Below are 20,205 nucleotides of genomic sequence, written 5' to 3'. Positions count from 1 at the left end.
GCTCTATATTCGGCTTCAGCACTACTCCTAGATACAACATTCTGCTTCTTGCTCCTCCAAGTAATCAGATTCTCCCTAACATAAATACGGTAGCCAGTGGTGGATTTTCGGTCGGCTGAAGAACCTGCCCAATCAGCATCCGTAAAAGCCTCTATATTCCTCGAAGAATGTTTCTAGAAAAACAAACCCTTCCTAGGAAAACTCTTCAAGTACCGTAAGATCCTATAAACTGCTTTAAGATGTGCTTTCTGAGGAGATGCGTAAATTGACTTACTCTACTCACAGCAAATGCAATATTAGGTCTTATGTGAGATAAGTAAATCAGCTTCCCCACTAGTCTTTGATATCTCGAAGTGTCAACCACCTCGTCTTTTTCACTGTCCCCCAATTTGACATTAGAGAATGAGAGTATTTGTAGGTCTACACCCACTCATTCCTGTTTCTTTGAGGAGATCAAGAATGTAATTTCTCTGATTCACAACTAACCCCTTTTGAGAGCGAGCAACTTCTATTTTAAGAAATATTTGACCAGCCCCAAGTCTTTGATTTCAAACTCCTTAGCCAAGCTACTCTTCAATCGTTCTATCTCAGCAACATCATCATCGATTAGGATGATATCATCCATATACACAATGAGAACAGTAATCTTCTTGCTCTCTTCATACTTATAGAGCATAGTATGGTCTGATTGTGCTTGGTAATATCCTTGATTCTTCACTGATCTAGTGAATTTGTCGAACCAGGCCCTTGGAGATTGTTTAAGGCCATATAAAGACTTTTTGAGTCTACAAACTCGGGATCCAAACTCTGTAGCAAAGCGAGGAGGTGCAGTCATATAAACTTCCTCTTCCAAATCCCCATTCAAGAATGCATTTTTAATGTCCAACTACTGTAATGGCCTATCTAGGTTAACAGCTAATGAGAACAACACCCTAACAGTGTTTAGTTTGGCCATAGGTGCAAAGGTCTCCATGTAGTCAATACTATAGGTTTGTGTAAACCCCTTTGCCACTAATCTCGCCTTGTATCTTTCAAGAGAGCCATCAGATTTGTATTTAATAGTGAACACTCACTTACAACCCACTGTCTTCTTCCCTCTAGGAAGATCCACTACTTCCCAAGTCCTGTTCTTCTCAAGTACCCGCATCTCTTCTAACACGGCTTTCCTTCACTCTGGAATTTGTAGAGCATCTTGCATAGTTGTTGGAATCTCCATAAGAGAAAGGTGAGAGGAAAAAGCTGAAAAAGATGGTGATAGATTAGTATAGGGCACATATTTGGATATTGGTTACTTAGTACATGTTCTAATACCCTTACGAACAGCAATAGAAAAATTTAATTCATTGGGTACAATTGGAAAATTGAAATTGGAATCAGAATTGGAATTAGAATTACCTGAAGAATCTCGGTCCAGCTTCAGTTCAGACTCATGACTATGAACAGAAGCCTCGGACTTCTTTCCTTGAAGAACATCCTTTTTAGAGTGACTTTTCCAAAGTGCCTGTCTATGTTTATTTCTCTTTCATTTTGATCATGAATATGTGGTGGGACCATAGGTGAACCTTCAAGTTTTTCATTATTTAAAATATTTGAAGGATTTTTATCAATGTTTGTTACAGAATTTTCACTTTTAGCATCATTTTGCTGGTTTGGATTTTTATTTTCAGCAATAATTTCATTCTTGGACGCAAGTGTAGGGACATCCACACGATGGGGAACAAAGAAAAAAATGAATTTATTTCAAATATGCTAGAATTTTTCACATCTTTCTCTCTCTCCCCCTGAGATGAGAGTTAAAATATGAAGTCTGTTCAAAAAAAGGAGACATCCATTGTTACAAAAAAAAAAATTTTAAATGGGGTCATAGCACTTATATCCTTTTTGGGTAGGTGCATATCTCATAAATACATACGTAATGGCCCTCGGGTCAAGTTTCCCACGATTTTTGTCATAATTATGGACATAAACCGTGCAACCAAATAGTCAAATAGGCAGACCAGAGGGTATTTGATGCGTAGTCGTTGATAGCACCAAAAGTAACTCTACTCACTACGTAGGTAGGATGAGTCGAGATCGTATCCTCAGGGATCTTGGGCTAAATTGAAATTGCAAGGTAAAAGAAAGAAGCGTTGTTTTTGATTTAGAAAATAAATTATCGTAAAATTGAGGTAATTAAAAATAAAAAGAGCTCGGGAGTTTTGAATTAATTTGCACTAGCAGAGTTGTATCTCTTTTTTAACTAAATAGATGTGATTAATCTTAGGAAAAAATGCCTGTCTTTCCTCGGCACGCTCCGTACCCGTAGATCACGGCGCGTCTTCGAAAAGTACTAGGTAACCAACTCTTCTTTCCTCGGCACGCCCCGTATCCGTAGATCACGACGCGTCTCCGGAAAGTAAAAGTTGTTCCTAATATTAATCTAACAAGAAAGCATAGATAAAAGCATATGATAGGGAGCAAATAAAGAACTCATGACAATTTAAATAAAAAGCATAATCTTTATTGCATATAAAGAAATACAGGAAAGTTTAGAACAATAAACCATCTCTGTGTCGTTACAAAATTTCTTCTCCACTCCCAAGACTGCTAGCCTAGCTGCTCATGAAGTAGTCCCTTTCTATTCCTCTATGCAAGGCTCTAGAAGAATTTCTGGGCTCCCCTCAATGGAGTACAAAAGTTTTTTATAGGTTTAGGAGGGAGGAGTTTTACATGATTTTCCGATGTGGGACTAAAAAAAATACAAATCTTTCAAAATATTTCTAAATATTATTTTTTTCTTATTTTGAACATGTTGCATGCGCCCACACCCGCGAGAGCCGCGTCCGCGTCCGCGCCCTCATCCACCGCGTCACTTCCCGCACCCGCGTCCGTGCGCTGCGTCCAAACCGCGTCCCTGCGTCCACGCCGCTTCCTTTTATTTGTTTCGATCACCGCCAGGCCTTTGACCGCCCGAGCTTATTCACCGCCCAATCCACGTGACGCAAGCAAAAATTCACGTGAACCTTTTTTTATATTCCAAAAAGAAACAAAAGTTTCTTCATAATGACATCTATATCCTTTTTAGATTCCTTGCATAGTATCTTCATTTTCTATAATACCGGATGCGTCTTTCTTTTATTTTAATTTTATTTTAATCTAATTTTCTTCAAACTTGATCTTTTTGATCTATGAATGGACTCTTTGTATCGGCGATCACCTTTCCTGTAAAACATAGAAAGAAACATCAAATTCTTAATAAATAAGATAAATTAAATATAATTTTTAATTTAAAATACTTAAATTAAGTGTTTATCACACCCCCCAACTTGAATTTTGCTCGTCCTCGAGTAAAATAGATATATCAGCATGTGTACTGACTCGGTTTTGAATCAATAATTAGGTTAGCATCCCAAAAGGTAGATGATACTTGGTCAGACCATTAAAGAGATATTTATTGGATTATCAATTTGACCCAATTAGTGGTTGAGTATTAACTAAAGAAATTTCAGAGCTTTTCTTTCACCAACTCCCCACTTTACTCTTTAAATCCTCTAACTTAATGGGAAAGAGGTTTATCATCTTCTTGCAATTTAGTCTCCTTTTTTTTTTATTATATTATTATACATATAATTGCCTACCTTTTTACGCGAACCACAACGTTCTTAGCGAAACCGTTACTCAGTAGGGACAATGTTTTTTCTCTTTTTTTTTTTTTTTTTTTTTTTTTTTTTTTTTTTTTTTTTTTTTAAGGAGACTTTTTTTTTTTTTTACATACCTCGATCTTTCCACCTAATTTTTCATGAAGCAGATTCTTTATTGAGATCAGTAAGAAGAGGGTTGTAGAATCACTCCTAAAATTTGGTCTAGTTCAAACCCTACCATTCATTGGGTTTTCTTAATAATTTATTCCTCAGTATCTCTAAAATTATCTTGACCGTTAATCATTCATTTATTAGGATGCCTAATTGACTCTTGATCAAAATAAAATTTGAATACACAAAACTAATTATTTCTGACCATACTCGAGGATTTGATTAATTCCCCCCCCAACTTAATCTACATTGTCCTCAATGGAGTAGAAAAGCAAAGAAAATAAAAGGAGAGAGTGCACCTGAGATAATTTTGCTTCGAAAGTTGAAGATAGCTTCATTGATTAATAGGCTCTTGTTCTAAATTCCTGCAGCTGCGATAAAGTAAAAAAAAAAAAATATGAAATCGTTGGGTTGCCTCCCAACAAGCGCTAAGTTTTACGTCTTCAGCCAGACTGAATTGAGTATTATGGCAGTTTTGGATCTACTAATTCAACAGATTCAATTAATTCTCCATCATTAATTCCATCTATGTAAGGTTTCAATCGTTGACCGTTCACTTTAAAAGTGTTCCCCTGTTTAGGATTTTTGAGTTCTATAGCTCCATGAGGAAATACCTGAGTTACAATGAAAGGTCCGTCCCAACGTGAGCGAAGTTTTTAGGAAACAGACGCAACCTAGAATTGAAGAGACAAACTTTTTGATTAGGCTCGAACATTTTTCGTGCAATAAATTTATCATGATATGCTTTAGTTCGAGCCTTATAAATTTTGACACTCTCATATGCTTCATTGCGTAGCTCTTCAAGTTCATTTAATTGGAGTCTCCTATTGGAACCTGCATTTTTCATATCAAAGTTAAATTGCCGTATGGCCCAAAATGCACGATGTTCCAATTCCACCGGCAAATGACAAGCTTTTCCGAATACAAGTCGATAGGGAGACATTCCTATGGGTGTTTTAAAAGCAGTACGGTAAGCCCATAATGCATCGTCTAAGCGAAGAGACCAATCCTTTCTATCGGGCCTAACCGTCTTTTCTAGGATATGTTTAATCTCCCTATTTGACACCTCTACCTGACCATTAGTTTGAGGGTGATATGGTGTGGCCACTTTGTGTGAAATGTTATATTTTTTCATAAGTGCTTCAAAATGTTTATTCGTAAAATGAGTCCCCCCATCACTAATGATCACCCTTGGGAAGCCAAATCGACTAATGATGTTTCGTTGGATAAAATTAATTATAATTTTATTATCATTAGTCCATGTAGCTATTGCCTCCACCCATTTTGATACGTAATCCACTGCCACTAGAATATATTCAAATCCAAATGAGGCTGGAAAAGGTCCCATGAAATCAATCCCCCAAACATCGAAGATTTCTACTACTAAAATGGGGGTCAGCGGCATCATATCCTTCTTGGATAAATTTTCTGTTTGCTGACATCGCAGACAACTTCGGCCAAATTCATGTGCATCCTTGAAAAGCGTTGGCCAATAAAACCCACTCTGCAGTACTTTTGCTGCAGTTTTTCTTCCACTAAAATATCCCCCACATGCCGAAGAATGGCAAAAAGTGAGAATGCTTTGGAATTCACTCTCGGGGACACAACGGCGAATAACTTGGTCAGGACAGTATTTGAATAGTTCAGGGTCTTCCCAGAAATAATGTTTAATTTGCGAGAAAAATCGATCCTTTTCTTGTTTTGTCCAGTGAGAAGGTACTTGTCCTGTTGATAAGTAATTGACAATATGGGCAAACCATGGAGGACGGCTAGAAGAGATTGCGAAAAGTTGTTCGTCAGGAAATTTTTCTTTAACCTCATCTATGCCTATCGTGTGTTCAACTAAGATCCTGGAGATGTGATCAGCTACCACATTCTCAGAACCCTTCTTATCTCGGATTTCCAGATCAAATTCTTGTAAAAGAAGGATCCATCTGATTAAACGCGGTTTAGTATCTTTCTTTGAGAGGAGATGTTTCAGAGCCGCATGATCAGAGTAAACTAGAACCTTAGACCCTAACAGATATGAACGAAATTTTTCAAGGGCAAACACTACTGCTAGTAGCTCTTTTTCTGTTGTGGTGTAGTTTAATTGGGCATCGAAAAGAGTCTTGCTAGCATAATAGATCACATGTGGCTCCTTATTGATTTTTTGGCCTAAGACGGCACCTATTGCAAAGTCAGAGGCATCACACATAATCTCAAATGGAATGGACCAGTCAGGGGGTTTTATTATGGGTGCTGTTGTCAGGGCTGTTCGTAATATGTTGAACGCTTTCAAACAGTCTTCATCAAAGACAAATGGTGTATCCTTGGCCAACAGATTGCACAAAGGTCTTGAAATCTTACTAAAGTCTTTGATGAAGCGTCTATAAAATCCGGCATGACCTAAGAAGGATCGTATTTGTCGGACCGAAGTAGGGGGTGGTAGTTTTGAAATGACCTCAACTTTGGCTTTATCTACCTCGATCCCTTTTTCAGAAATAATATGTCCTAATACAATTTCTTTCCGCACCATGAAATGGCTCTTTTCCCAACTTAGGACAAGATTTATCTCCATACACCGTTTAAGAACTTTTGAAAGATTATGGAGACAATCCTCAAAGGTGGTTCCAAACACAGAAAAATCATCCATAAAAACTTCAAGACATTTGTCCACCATATCCGAAAAAATAGCCAGTATGCACCGTTGAAATGTAGCAGGTGCATTGCAAAGCCCAAATGGCATACGCCAAAAAGCGAAGGTTCCATAGGGGCAAGTGAAGGTCGTCTTTTCTTGATCATCCGAAAATACAGGTACTTGATTGTACCCTGAATAACCATCAAGAAAATAGTAGAAACTTTGTCCTGCTAACCGTTCTAGGATTTGATCGATGAAGGGCAATGGAAAATGATCTTTCCTAGTAACGGCATTCAGTTTTCTATAATCTATGCATACTCGCCATCCAGATGATATGCGAGTTGGAAGTAGTTCACCTTCTTCGTTCTCCACCACAGTAATACCAGATTTCTTAGGTACTACTTGAGTGGGACTGACCCATTTACTATCGGATATGGGGTAGATGATTCCAGCATCTAACCACTTTACCACCTCTTTCTTTACTACTTCACGCATGTTTGGGTTCAATCTCCTCTGCATATCTCGATGGGGTTTGGCATTTTCCTCAAAATGAATATGATGCATGCAAATGGAGGGGTCAATTCCTTTTAAATCGGCAATGGACCAACCGATAGCCTCTTTATGTTCCTTCAGAATACCAACCAATTGTGCTTCCTGATTAGGGGTCAAGTCTGATGCAATGATTGCCGGGAGGGTGTCATTGAGTCCTAGAAATACATACTTAAGCGTGGCAGGAAGAGGTTTCAATTCTAACGTAGGTGGTGATTCTAAAGATGGGACTATTGGTGTACTGGCTAATGTGGGCAATGGCTCATACTTGATTGTCCATGGAGGAGTGGTTTTATCATGTGGTGTATCTAACAAGATGTTAACTTCTTTCCTATATTCTTCAAAGTCACACACTCCAGAGTGAGCCAAGCAAGTATCTGAGGGGTCTGGTGCTAGAATTATGGGTGTTGCATCTTCTATAATATCTTCTAGTGTATCTACTTCGAAGCAACTATCCATTGATGGTCCTTGGGAAGCACCAAACACATTCAGTCTTAGTTTCTTATTCCCAAACGATACGTCCATGACTCCTGTCCTACAATTAATGCATGCATTTGCCGTAGCTAGGAAGGGTCGTCCTAAGATAATGGGAATTTGTCTGGGGTTGCCACTTAATTCCATATCGAGAACCAGAAAATCAACTGGAAAGTAAAACTCATCTACCTTGACCAAGACATCCTCAAGCATTCCTCGTGGTTCTTTAATTGATCTGTCGGCTAACTGCAGTGTGACTGATGTGGGTTTCAGTTCTCCAAATCCAAAAAGTTCATACACCGAACTAGGTAAAAGATTCACACTTGCCCCTAAATTCAGAAGAGCTTTTTCAATGTGATAATCTCCTATAACACAGAAAATGATGGGGGCTCCTGGGTCCTTAAGCTTTGGAGGAGTGGCATGCTGAAAGACAGAACTAGCCTGTTCAGTGAGACGTACTTTCTTTGAGATTTGTGATCTAGATTTACGTTTTTGGGTACACAAATCCTTCAAAAATTTGGCATAAGCAGGGACCTGTTTGATTGCATCTAGAAGGGGAAGATTAATTTGGACTTGCTTAAACAATTCCAACATCTCATCGAGTTTTCCTCCTTTCTTATCTGCCGGAATAGGGGCTTTCAGGGCATCCGAAAATGGGGCTTTAGGCAAGTAAGATGATTCCGGTGCAGTTGGTTCCTTCTCTATTTTCAGGTCCTCCTTGTTCTTGGGTGATTTGGATTCGGTTAGAGATTTAGGGTCAGTCTCTTTGGTTTTGCTAGTGTGTTCAATGACCTTCCCACTTCTCAGAGTCATGATTGATTTGGCATGTTCAGAAAAAGCTTCTGGGGTATTAGAACTCTCAATCACAAATTGCCCTCTTGGGTTGCTCTCTGGTTGGCTAGGTAATTTTCCTCCTTCCCTCCTACTGAATGCAGTTGCTAGTTGACCTATTTGGGTCTCTAGCTTAGCAATGGATTGTGTGTGGGAGTTAAGGGTCTGAGTGTTGACTTCTAATCTTTCTAGTGCTTTCAGGACTTTTTCCTCAAAAGCTGAACTGTGACCAGTAGTAGACGGTTGAGGAACATTTTGAAATTGCTGGTATGGTCCATGCCTATATGTTGGATCCTGATATTGAGGTCGAGATGTGGCAGGACCAACCACTGGTTGTGGTCTCCAGGAAAAATTTGGATGATTTCTCCAGCCGGGGTTATAAGTGTTCGAATATGGATCGTTTCCTGGTCTGCGAGCTTGTTGGACTTGCTGAACCTGCTCGTGCACAAACTCAGGAAATTGGGGTGCGGCTGGGCATTCACTAACAAAATGGTTTGGACTTGCACACAATGCACAAACTTCTTGGATTGGATTAGGTGGAATCGGGGATTGTCCAGTGTTTAGAAGACGATCTAATTTTTGGGACAGTTCATCTACCTTTTGATGGATATCTATGGCATTTTCTACTTCATATATTCCACCTCTTTTTGAGTTTAACATGGGTTTATCTCTAATAGAGGCAGACATATGATGTAATGAATTTTCACTTAAAATTTCAAACAGTTGCCATGCCTCATCCTCACTTTTCAGCATAAATGTCCCACCGCATGATGCATCGACCATTTGTCGATGTCTTTCAGAGAGCCCATCATAAAAACATTGGATTAACTGCCACTTGGGTACAGCATGGTGGGGACATTTTCTAATAAGGTCTTTTAATCTCTCCCATGTTTCATGAAACATTTCTCCATCTAATTGGGAAAAACTAGTTATGGCTTTCCTTATTTGATTCGTTTTTCCTATGGAAAAATATTTCTTGAGAAACTCTCCTTGCAGCTGGTCCCAGGTTGATATAGTCATGGAATCCAAAGTATGTAGCCAGTATTTGGCTTTGTCCTTAAGTGAAAAAGGGAATAATTTCAACCTAAGAGCATCATCGGAGAAGTTGTGAATTTTGACAGTTGAGCATATCTCAAGAAATTCTTCAAGATGTTTATAAGGGTCTTCATTACTAAGTCCATAAAATGAAGGTAACATTTGGATTATACTGGACTTAATTTTATATTGAGTGGCCTCCACAGGGGGTACTTGAATACAAGGAGAGTAGGTATATGGGGAAGGAGTAAAGTACTCCTTCAATTGCTTGGGTGGATCATTCTCCTGATTTCGGTCCATCTTTTTATGTCTGTTGGCTCTAAAGGTTCTTTCTATTTCTGGATCAAAAGGTTGGATTTCTGGTCGTAACGATCTACGGCCAAGCATACACCTTACAATTATACTGTAGAGCACACACAGAAATATATTTTTTTTTTTTTTATAATATATATTTTTATAATAAAGTGAGAAAAGAATGAAGAAAATCTAAAGAGAAGAACCTAAGAATCTTAAATCTATGAAAAGGGAGAAATTAATTAATGTTTAGATGTTAATTGCAATCAACTTAAACAATCATAGACTCTCTATCCTAAGGTTAACTTAGATCTAGATAGCTCATAACTTTCAAGATTGCTTTTGAGCACTCCAAGCTCAAGACTGACTAACTGACTCGGCCAGGTAAGCGTAAGATGTGGGAGGTTCCCTGCTCGTTGCTTTCCTTAGACACCAACTAAGTTGGCCAGGTCAGTCAACGGAACCAATTGAAAACCACTTTCTTTAACCACTTGCCTTAGGCACCGAGCAATTAACCAATCCGCACTCGGTTCAACTCTAGAGCTTTTTTATCCTATTGAGCTTGAAATTCCTAGGGTTGACGTCTAGTTGATTTTAAATTAAGGTCTAGGTTATGCAAATGCAAGGGAGTGATTTGTGGGCCAAGGAAGGGTGATCAAATCTCCACCTTATCTGGTTAATGGGTTATTGCCCTTAAGATCAATTATGGAGATGCAATGCAAAGAAACAAGGTGTCCAATCAGGTTAGAAATTTTTATATTTGAGGTTACGCTATTTTAGTTAAGTGTTATGAAATGTCAGTGGTTTTTTTTTTTATATATTTTATCTTATTGTATATTTTTTTTTAATTTTTTTTTAGTTTTGCAAGAAAATAAATTTAAGTGATTAAGTCTAAAAAGCAATAAATTACTGGGCTATGAAAAGTAGCAAATTATTCTAAGCAGAAAAATTTCTAAGATTAAAAAGTAGTAAAATATTTATGCAAGATAATTATGTAATTATGCAAATAAGATTATCTAGTTAGAAAGCACTGAAAAAAAAATTAGAGCGAGAAATAGAAACTGAAAAGCATTTATTATTTTTTTTTTTTTAAATTTTAAATTTTTTTTTTTTTTAATTCAACCGTGCCAAGATCCCCGGCAACGGCGCCAAAATTTGGTGCGTAGTCGTTGATAGCACCAAAAATAACTCTACTCACTACGTAGGTAGGATGAGTCGAGATCGTATCCTCAGGGACCTTGGGCTAAGTTGAAATTGCAAGGTAAAAGAAAGAAGCGTTATTTTTGATTTAGAAAATAAATTATCGTAAAATTGAGGTAATTAAAAAAATAAAGAGCTCGGGAGTTTTGAATTAATTTGCACTAGCAGAGTTGTATCTCTTTTTTAACTAAATAGATGTGATTAATCTTAGGAAAAATACCTGTCTTTCCTCGGCACGCTCCGTACCCGTAGATCACGGCGCGTCTCCGGAAAGTACTAGGTAACCAACTCTTCTTTCCTCGGCACGCCCCGTATCCGTAGATCACGACGCGTCTCCGGAAAGTAAAAGTTGTTCCTAATATTAATCTAATAAGAAAGCATAAATAAAAGCATATGATAGGGAGCAAATAAAGAACTCATGACAATTTAAATAAAAAGCATAATCTTTATTGCATATAAAGAAATACAGAAAAGTTTAGAACAATAAACCATCTCTGTGTCGTTACAAAATTTCTTCTCCACTCCCGAGACTGCTAGCCTAGCTGCTCATGAAGTAGTCCCTTACTATTCCTCTATGCAAGGCTCTAGAAGAATTTCTGGGCTCTCCCTCCAATGAGAGTACAAAAGTCTTTTTATAGGTATTAGGAGGGAGAAGTTTTACATGATTTTCCGATGTGGGACTAAAAAAATACAAATCTTTCAAAATATTTCTAAATATTATTTTTTTCCTTATTTTGAACATGTTGCAGTGCGCCCACACCCGCGTGAGCCGCGTCTCGCATCCGCGCCCTGCATCCAAACCGCGTCAGCTTCCCGCGTCCCGCGTCCGTGCGCTGCGTCCAAACCGCGTCCCTGCGTCCACGCCAGCTTCCTTTTGTTTTGAATTTCAGATCAAACCGCCCAGAGCCTTTGAAAAATCGCCCAGAGCCTTATTCACACGCCCAAATCCACGTGAAACCGCCCAAAGCCAAAAAATTCACGTGATCCTTTTTTTTATATTCCAAAAAGAAACAAAAATTTCTTCATAATGACATCTATATCCTTTTTAGATTTCTTGCATAGTATCTTCATTTTCTATAATACCGGATGCGTCTTTCTTTTATTTTAATTTTATTTTAAATCCAATTTTCTTCAAACTTGAGTCTTTTTGATCTATGAATTGGACTCTTTGTATCGGCGATCACCTTTCCTGTAAAACATAGAAAGAAACATCAAATTCTTAATAAATAAGATAAATTAAATATAATTTTTTTAATTTAAAATACTTAAATTAAGTGTTTATCAGTTTCCATGACATGAAGGTCTTGCCGACACAGCAATCAACATGGTCCACTGTAGCCACTTAGCCCACCATAGCCAACTGGGACAATTCTCTGCAAAATCTAACATGGCTCATTGTAGTGATGGGTGATCTACTATAGCCAACTGAGGTAATTTTTCAAGAAATCTAACATGGCCCAGTATAGCCAATCGGGGCAATTTCTAAGAAAATCTATAACCATAGGTGGCCCACTGTAGCCATCCACAGCAATCCTTCAAAAAATCTAACATAGCCCACTATAGCCACAAGTGGCCCATTATAGCCACATGGCTTATTGTAGTCAATCGGGACAATCTCCCAACAAATCCAATGTGGCCACTATAGCCACGAATGGCCCACTATAGCCAATCGTGGCAATCCCTTCGAAAATCTAACATGGCCCACTATAGCCACATGGCCCATTATAGCCAATCGGAGCAATCCTCTGAAATTTCAATGTTGCCTACTGTAGCCATGGATGACCCATTATAGCCACATGGCCCACTAAGGCCAACACAGATTAATCCCCTAGAGATCTTATATTGCCTACAGAAACCAATGACGATGATATAAGAAGGGTTAACTCACTTAAAGACCCTACTTGAAGAAAAAGAGAAGACATGAAAAAACACCTCAAAGAAAAATTCAAGAGTACTTCATTCAAAAAGTTTGTGTACACTACGGAGAAGCTCATTACAAGTCAGTCGAGCGAGGCTCGTGGAGACAAAGAAAGAAGACATATAAAACTCGGGCCCAACTAGTGCCCTTAAAGCACAAACTGAGCCCCAGCCAATGCGACCCCAGAAAAAGAGTGCAGGACTCTTCATTTTGCGATGCTCACCAACCCTCTCTAAAGGATATCAGTGATAGCAGGGGAGCTTCCTTTTTAGAAACTCATTCGCCTTTACAATGTACCTCTGAGGAAGGCTACACTAGGCAAAAGAAGAAACAGACTCTCTAGAAAGGCCCAAGATCTTTCTGTGGAGGATAATGTATTAGGAGTCCCCAGGCAGCCGTCATCGTAGTCGGAGCTGCGGGATTTTTCAATATGTCCCATGCCAAAGTAGGATGCTCGATGAAGCATCCTCCGGAAGCACTCTGCAATTGATCGAAGGCATAAAGGAGATCTCCCAAATCGGAGGAGAGCACTAGTGACTCTGGCACTAGACCAGGTGACACCACCTCAACATTGTAGGAGGCAACTGAGGAGATGCCAATCCCAAGCGACAGAATCTCTACTTATAGAGGGAGCAGACCTAGACAAATTCGAACGCCCCATTAATCGCATGACAAGTATCGCCCCTCGAAAGGTCTCAAAGATCGTGCTCCCTAAGGAGTAGGTGCAGGCATTAAATGTGAGGCCCGATTAGGTCTCCAGATTATATGGTCCTCTATCGCACAACCTCGAGATGAATCTTCCTTAATTTGCTGAAAGTGATACGACACCAATCAATATTCCGCACTCGACGCGCACACAAGCCCATAATTTTTAAAAGTTTATTCTTGACATACTGTAGAAGCAAGTGCTTCAGACAAGGTCAATGGAGATCTTGACTTAAATGTGGAAACCGATGCTGCTAACCAATCCGAGCCATTTGAATCCTTGACTAAGGCAAAAAGCTGACCACACCAACATTACAAAGAAGTAAAAGACATCATGTGAGAGATAAATGTAATGAAAATATATCTTTTATTAACTAAAAATCTATTTATAGATGTTCACCAAAGGAAAGGTGCCAAAAAATAAATACAAAAGGATGGACAACTAGTCTTCATCTAAGGAAAATGCTCCAACCTCCTCATCACTATCACTGGGGTGGAGGTGCCACAGATCCAACTTCGAGATATCTTCTTCAGGCACATCTTGCAGTCCTCAAAGCCCAAGATGAACCCAATTAAAGATGCCTCGACAAGCTTGTATTAGATGTATACCCTAAAAGCCAATCAGACTGACATATTAATTTTTTTTAGAACATAATATCATACTTCATCTAATTATTTAGGATAGTTAATTATCATTCATGTAGTATATATGTCTATAAATCGTCTAATGAATTAACAAGATGATGACATATATTTTCAAAAGTTAAAAATTTGATGTATGTGTCATTGGTGGTTAATTCATAAATTACTTCCGACCGTAGGATCATCACAGGAACGGTGATCGATCCAGATGGATTGGTGTATGGATCACTTTCTTATAGATAGACGAGTCTCGAGTCTATAGTATGGAGATACTGGAGTGAGAGTGCAGGTACTTATTAGAGAATAAAGGTACCGACTGTGATCAATACGAAAAATTACTTGAATATCTACTCACTCGTCAGTGACATTCTCGATGCTGTAGTAGTGTGAATGATTTTTTGACCTACGGTACCTCGACTATTCACAATAAGACTGCTGTAGTTTGACTATACCATAACTTGATCTCCTAGTCATATAGAGCTTTGAGGTGTATGTTGACTATGGTAGATTCATTGTAGGAATAGAATGTGCATCTAGATGGGATCTATCGATCTTAATAAAAAAAGAGAAGTTCTATGGGATTCGTGAGATGGAATTCAAAAAAATCTATGGTCAAAGTAAGTGTAAATATTAGAAAAGAGTTTTCACGAAAATTTACAAATAAACTCGAGTCGAGCCAATCATGCATATGATAGACGATGAAATTTAACGAGTTTTTCATAACTTCTATCTTGTCGGAACTCACGATAAAAGAATTGAATTACATGGTAACTACACTTAGAGGTTCATTACTTTCATTCTATTGGATTGCCACTACATACTATTAGGTATCACTGATAGATCGTGAGACTCGTTGAGCATCATCTTGATGATCGATGATCCTTGATGGATAGAGTTGGAATTATTTCAATCAATTGAAAGAAGTTTCAATAATATTTTGATGGAGCTTAAAATATATCTCACTATCAAACAGAACAGAACCTATGGGGGTCATATACAAAAGAGATTCTGACTGATCGGGATGTCAAATAGTGATTTTGAATCACAATATGATTCAATTATCAATTTAATTGATAATTGGACTTATATGTAAATATTATATGAATGACTTACTAAGAGTTAGTAAGTTATAAGAGGATTAATTTATAAATATTATTAATTATTTGATTTGATCAAATATGGATCGAATCAAATCAGATCTAATCTGACTGAATTTGATTTAATTTGAATTTTTGAGTCTAAATAGGATTTGAACTTAATTCCTAATTTGGTTTGACTCAATTTATATTCGACTCATATTCGAATCAGATTGAAATTAAGTTAGAAAACCAGAGTTCTATTAGACTGGGAGTCTCTTCCCTTATCCATGCATGGGACGCCCAACCAAATTACCGTAGCCATTTATTTTTGCATAGAAGAAAGGAAAAAAAAAGGGGCACACAAACTAAAGTGGGCGACACAAGAGTCCTTCTCTAGAAGGACTCTTAACAAACTCCACAAAACCCTATTTGATAAGGTTTAAAAAGGGGGCACCTCCATAACCCATCTCATGATGAAATATGAGAGCTTGGTGGCATGTAAGAAAGAAAAGAAAAGGAGGGTGTGCATGGGTTGTTAGCGCACAAAAGAGAAGAAAAAAAAAGGGAGGGGTGCTCTATGTGATAGATGCCCCACCCTTCTCCCTTTCCAACATCCATGAGATGGATGAATGCTCTTCTTCCTCTCTTCTAACGTCCATGAGATGGATGTGATTTTCTCTCTTCCTTGGTCCAAGAGTTGGATCAACCATCTCTCTCCTTTTTTTACCATTGATGTCCAAGAGTTGGACATATTTTCTCCTCTATGATCAGTCCAAGAATTGGATGGAAAGAAAAGAAAAAAAAATTGGATCTCTTGTTCTTCTTCTTCAGATCTTCTACTTTCTCTTAAGAAGAGAAAGAGAAAAGAAATTAGATTAGATCTGATTTCTTAATCCTCTTATGGATCTTTTTGATTCTCTTAAGAAGAGAATCAAAAGAGATAAAAGATTCGACAATTCAAAGAGCGATCTCTGTAAGGAAGCTAGCATCCCGATGAGATCGAATTTTTTGAGCAGATCTACCTCGTATAGATACCTGTAAAGGTTGGATACTTATGTGGCTTCAAAAAGACCTTGAAGATATCCATAGATCATCGGATCACGGTTTCAACGGACCATGAAGATATCCATGGATCAGACTAGGTAACATTTTCTATTTCTGATTGAGCAATAGATGGCTGAGTTATGACTTTATTAGTTATATCGGTGTTCTACAGTAGTAAATAAAGACAATCGGATGACGGTGAAGATCTACCTGCGCAAAGATTTTTATTTTTACAAGAATCTTAATCTTGTACATATGATGATTTTTGACTTTATGTTGAGATATGACTCTATGCATGCTTGATTAGATTAGATCTAATTAGAGATTTGTTTTAGCATCGTTTTAATATAAGATTGTCCTGGTATAATTTTGATATGTTATGCTGCATGGTTGTTGAAAAATTTTTGAAATTCTCTTCCACTGCATATTGAAAAAAATTGAAATCTCTACATGCATATCGGATCGCTATATGATGGCATTTTCCTACAGTGGTATCAGAGTCATCTCATTATTGCAAGATTAAGATTAAATTTTAAATCTAAAAATTATTTTTAAATCTGAAATCATGAATCATTATAGAAAGGAGATGGAGTTTAAGATCTGAAAATTATTTTTAGATCTGAAAATCTGAATGACTGAAATTCATGTGATGGATTTCATTATTTGAAAATTTATTTTCAGATCTAAAATTTAGATTATTTTATGTTCATGCATTGATTCAAGATTTAAAAATTATTTTAAGATCTAAAAATCTGATTTTTTATGTTCATGCATTCATAATTTGGTATCTAATTTTTATGTGATATGAATCCTATTAGATCATATGTTCATGCATAAAATGTTCATAGATAGAGACTCATCTTGATGTGATCTATGATGATATAGATGTTTTCAAATTAGATTAATTTGATTCAACATAGATTTTATAAATTAATCTTAGATTTTCCTGATATAAGATTGTTCTGACATAACAAAAGTCGTTATGTGATATGGTTATCCTAGGATGAAAAGAGATTGATAAAGCATCATAAGAAATTAGCATGAATTTAAGAACTATGTGATGGTCACGCATGTATTTTTCATGGATACATGTAGTGATCTCCTTGAATCACTACAAACCTTAGGAATAGGGTTGTATCATAAATACACTTTAGATAGTTGCAATCTCAATTTGTGGTGAGGAATCAAAGTCAAGCCTAATTTGGAATAGATTGATCTATTGGTGTCTAAAGCAAGTACTTTAAAAGGTGGTTACTTAATTAGGATCGTTGTATCAACAGTGGGGAGCCTCCCATCGATCATCACTTATCTGATCAATTTGATTGATCAAATTTTGATTTGGAGTGTTTAGTATTGAGTTCACCATGATTATGTTACACCATGAGTCTAATCTTGATAAGTCAAGATGCGATCTCACTAGTAGATCTAATTTAATTATAGATTTATATGTGATGTAAATAAACAACTAAAATCTAAGAAGATCTAAATTAAATCTTTTCATAAAATTATTAAATCGAGCAGTCTTCTATCGTTGTAGATATGCGGGCCCTTTCAGATGTTGATTGTTCTCAGCTGGATACAGTGGTTCAATTACATCAAAGAAGACACAATCATTCTATAGCATGAGATGCTTCAGGGTAGACATGGGGTTGGGCCCAATAACTATTAGGTGAAGGACCTAATAACGGCTTTACATCCGATAATGAACAGTGAGTCTGACTTAACTAAGGAATGAGATCAATAAATATTAGATGAGGCTTCAGAAATTAGAGACTGATGACCACTGTAATTTGCTTGAGAAGCATTGGACAAGAGTTGCTCACTCATTAATCAACACATCGTCAATAACTGTTAGATGAGGTGGTGTGCCAATTGATGGGACCATAGTATTCATTTGAAATCCTAATCACGAAAGGTTTCTGTTTCTCTATTTGAAGAGTGTAAAAGATTCGAGAAAATAGTGGGAGACATATTTATTTTAAAAGATCCTAGAATAAATATTAAAATCAAGTATAAAAATCTAATTAGAATCTCTACTCTTAATAAAATAAAATATCGACTTCAAATTTTTTAGCTCACATATTAAAAATCAATTAACTAACCAAACAAGTTATAAAGACTAACTTAGGAATCTAAAATAGTTTTAGGTTCCGAAAGGTTAAACTTATATCATGTTCTGGATATCCCTATATTACCAAACCATCCAATAATTGATGAAAGGCAGTCAGTTCATGATTATTATTTGATAATGATTAAGGACTTGGATAAACTTGAAAAGTTCGACCATGCATAAGAAATTATAAATGGATTTAATCCTGCAATCCCTTACCAGTTCATATAGATAGTTTATAGTAAACTACTATAAACAGCGGAACGGCTCCTCCATCAACAGCGGAACGGCTCCGCCCGGACTCCTGCGAGAGCCGGGCTCCGCCCTCAGTCTCCGACCTCAGTATCAGCTGCCGGAGCCGGACTCCACCCACGACCTCAACCGAAAGGAGAACTCCTCCCGGACTCCTTCAAAGGCCAATCTCCGACCACTGCCGAGCCTCAATCAACAGATCCGCATCCCTTGGCAGATCACAATAACAACTATGATCCTGTTCCACTTCCTGTAGCGGATTCCGCGCGGCTCTTTCACCCCCTGCGGCGGACCCATTACTCTCTGACAGGCTGTATCAACAGCCACGATTCTGCTCCGCTCCCTGCGACAGGTGCTGCACGATCCCACTACTCGCTGACAACTAGCGACAACGGACGCCGCCCCACTACCTGCAACAGGCCCTACGTGGCAGGCTATGGCGATAGCCACGGGTCTACCCCACTATCTTTCGCAATCAATTTCCCTGACCATGGGCGGCCCACTACCAGGCGGTTGCAAACGTCGCCATCAATCCTTTGCCTCCTCCGCCTATAAAAGGGAGACCCAGATATGTTATTCTTTAAGCTCATTTTTTCTATCTCAAAACTCTGCTAAATTCTCCGTTCGAGCACTCCATTCTTGTTGAGGAAGAGAACTGACTTGAGCGTCGGAGGGTCTTGCCGGAGCAACCCCACCTCCGGTTTAGACTTCCCTTGCAGGTCCCGGCGGCGACCGCGGCTTCCCCGACTCCAGCTTCTCCAGTGCAAGCAGATTTTTGCACCAACAGGATTGGCGCTAGAAGGAAGGGCGCGTGCCTTCGCAGCACCCTTGTTCTTGAAGGAGCGCTCAACGGACCCGCTTCCGACCATCTTTTCCGGCATCCAATCCTCTTTTCCCCATCCGATGCCCTCTCGCGAGGTTTCTGCATAACTACCTCTGGCTATGGTTGCTGATAAAGGGTGGCCAGATCACCAGTCTTCGCCGGATTCCGTCAACGTCATCTCGGGGGAATCCCGGCAGGAGGCAATCAGCACATCAGCTACACCCCTCAAGCGGCAAAAAGTTGAAGAACCCATAGCCTTCACTGAAGAAGACGCCCAGGGAGTCCAATTCCCTCATAACGACGCGGTCGTAGTTTCCTTGAACATAGCAAATTATGACGTCCGTCGCATTCTCGTCGACAACGAAAGTTCGGCCGACATCTTATTCTACAGTGCCTTTTCGAGAATGGCAATTCTTGGCGGTCATCTAAGGCCGATTTGCTCCCCCTTGATAGGGTTTACTGGTGACGCCGTTCCGACGGAAGGAATGATAACTCTAGCTGTGACCGCGGGCCAACATCCAAAGCAGTCTCGAGCCCTGGTGAATTTCCTGGTGGTAAAAGCGCCATCTGCCTACAATGCAATTCTTGGCCGACCCGGCCTCAATGCCCTCAGAGCCGTTGTTTCTACCTACCATTTGAAATTGAAGTTCCCCACTGGCAAGGGGATTGGAGAAGTTCGGGGAGACCAAGCGCTGGCCAGGCACTGCTACAATATTGCCCTGCAAAGAAACGATCAAGCGAACCTCTGTCCGATCGACGGGTTGGATGCGCGCGATGACCTCACTGAAGAGAGGGGCGGTCCGATCGAGGACCTAATACCAATTCCTTTGAATGATGG

The 20,205-nt window shown here is 38.6% G+C and overlaps 1 non-coding gene across 1 annotated transcript; it reads left to right on the top strand.

Moving 5' to 3' along the window:
* The first annotated feature begins 9,107 nt into the window (after positions 1-9,107).
* On the top strand, positions 9,108-9,213 carry LOC140853042 (small nucleolar RNA R71). Its single transcript, XR_012136120.1, has one exon. It is a non-coding gene; the product is annotated as a small nucleolar RNA R71 (small nucleolar RNA).
* Positions 9,214-20,205: the final 10,992 nt, after the last annotated feature.

The sequence above is a fragment of the Elaeis guineensis genome, chromosome 12, assembly GCF_000442705.2.
Source record: "Elaeis guineensis isolate ETL-2024a chromosome 12, EG11, whole genome shotgun sequence".
NCBI classification, from domain to species: domain Eukaryota; kingdom Viridiplantae; phylum Streptophyta; class Magnoliopsida; order Arecales; family Arecaceae; genus Elaeis; species Elaeis guineensis.
This window is presented reverse-complemented; position numbering and strand designations above follow the sequence as displayed.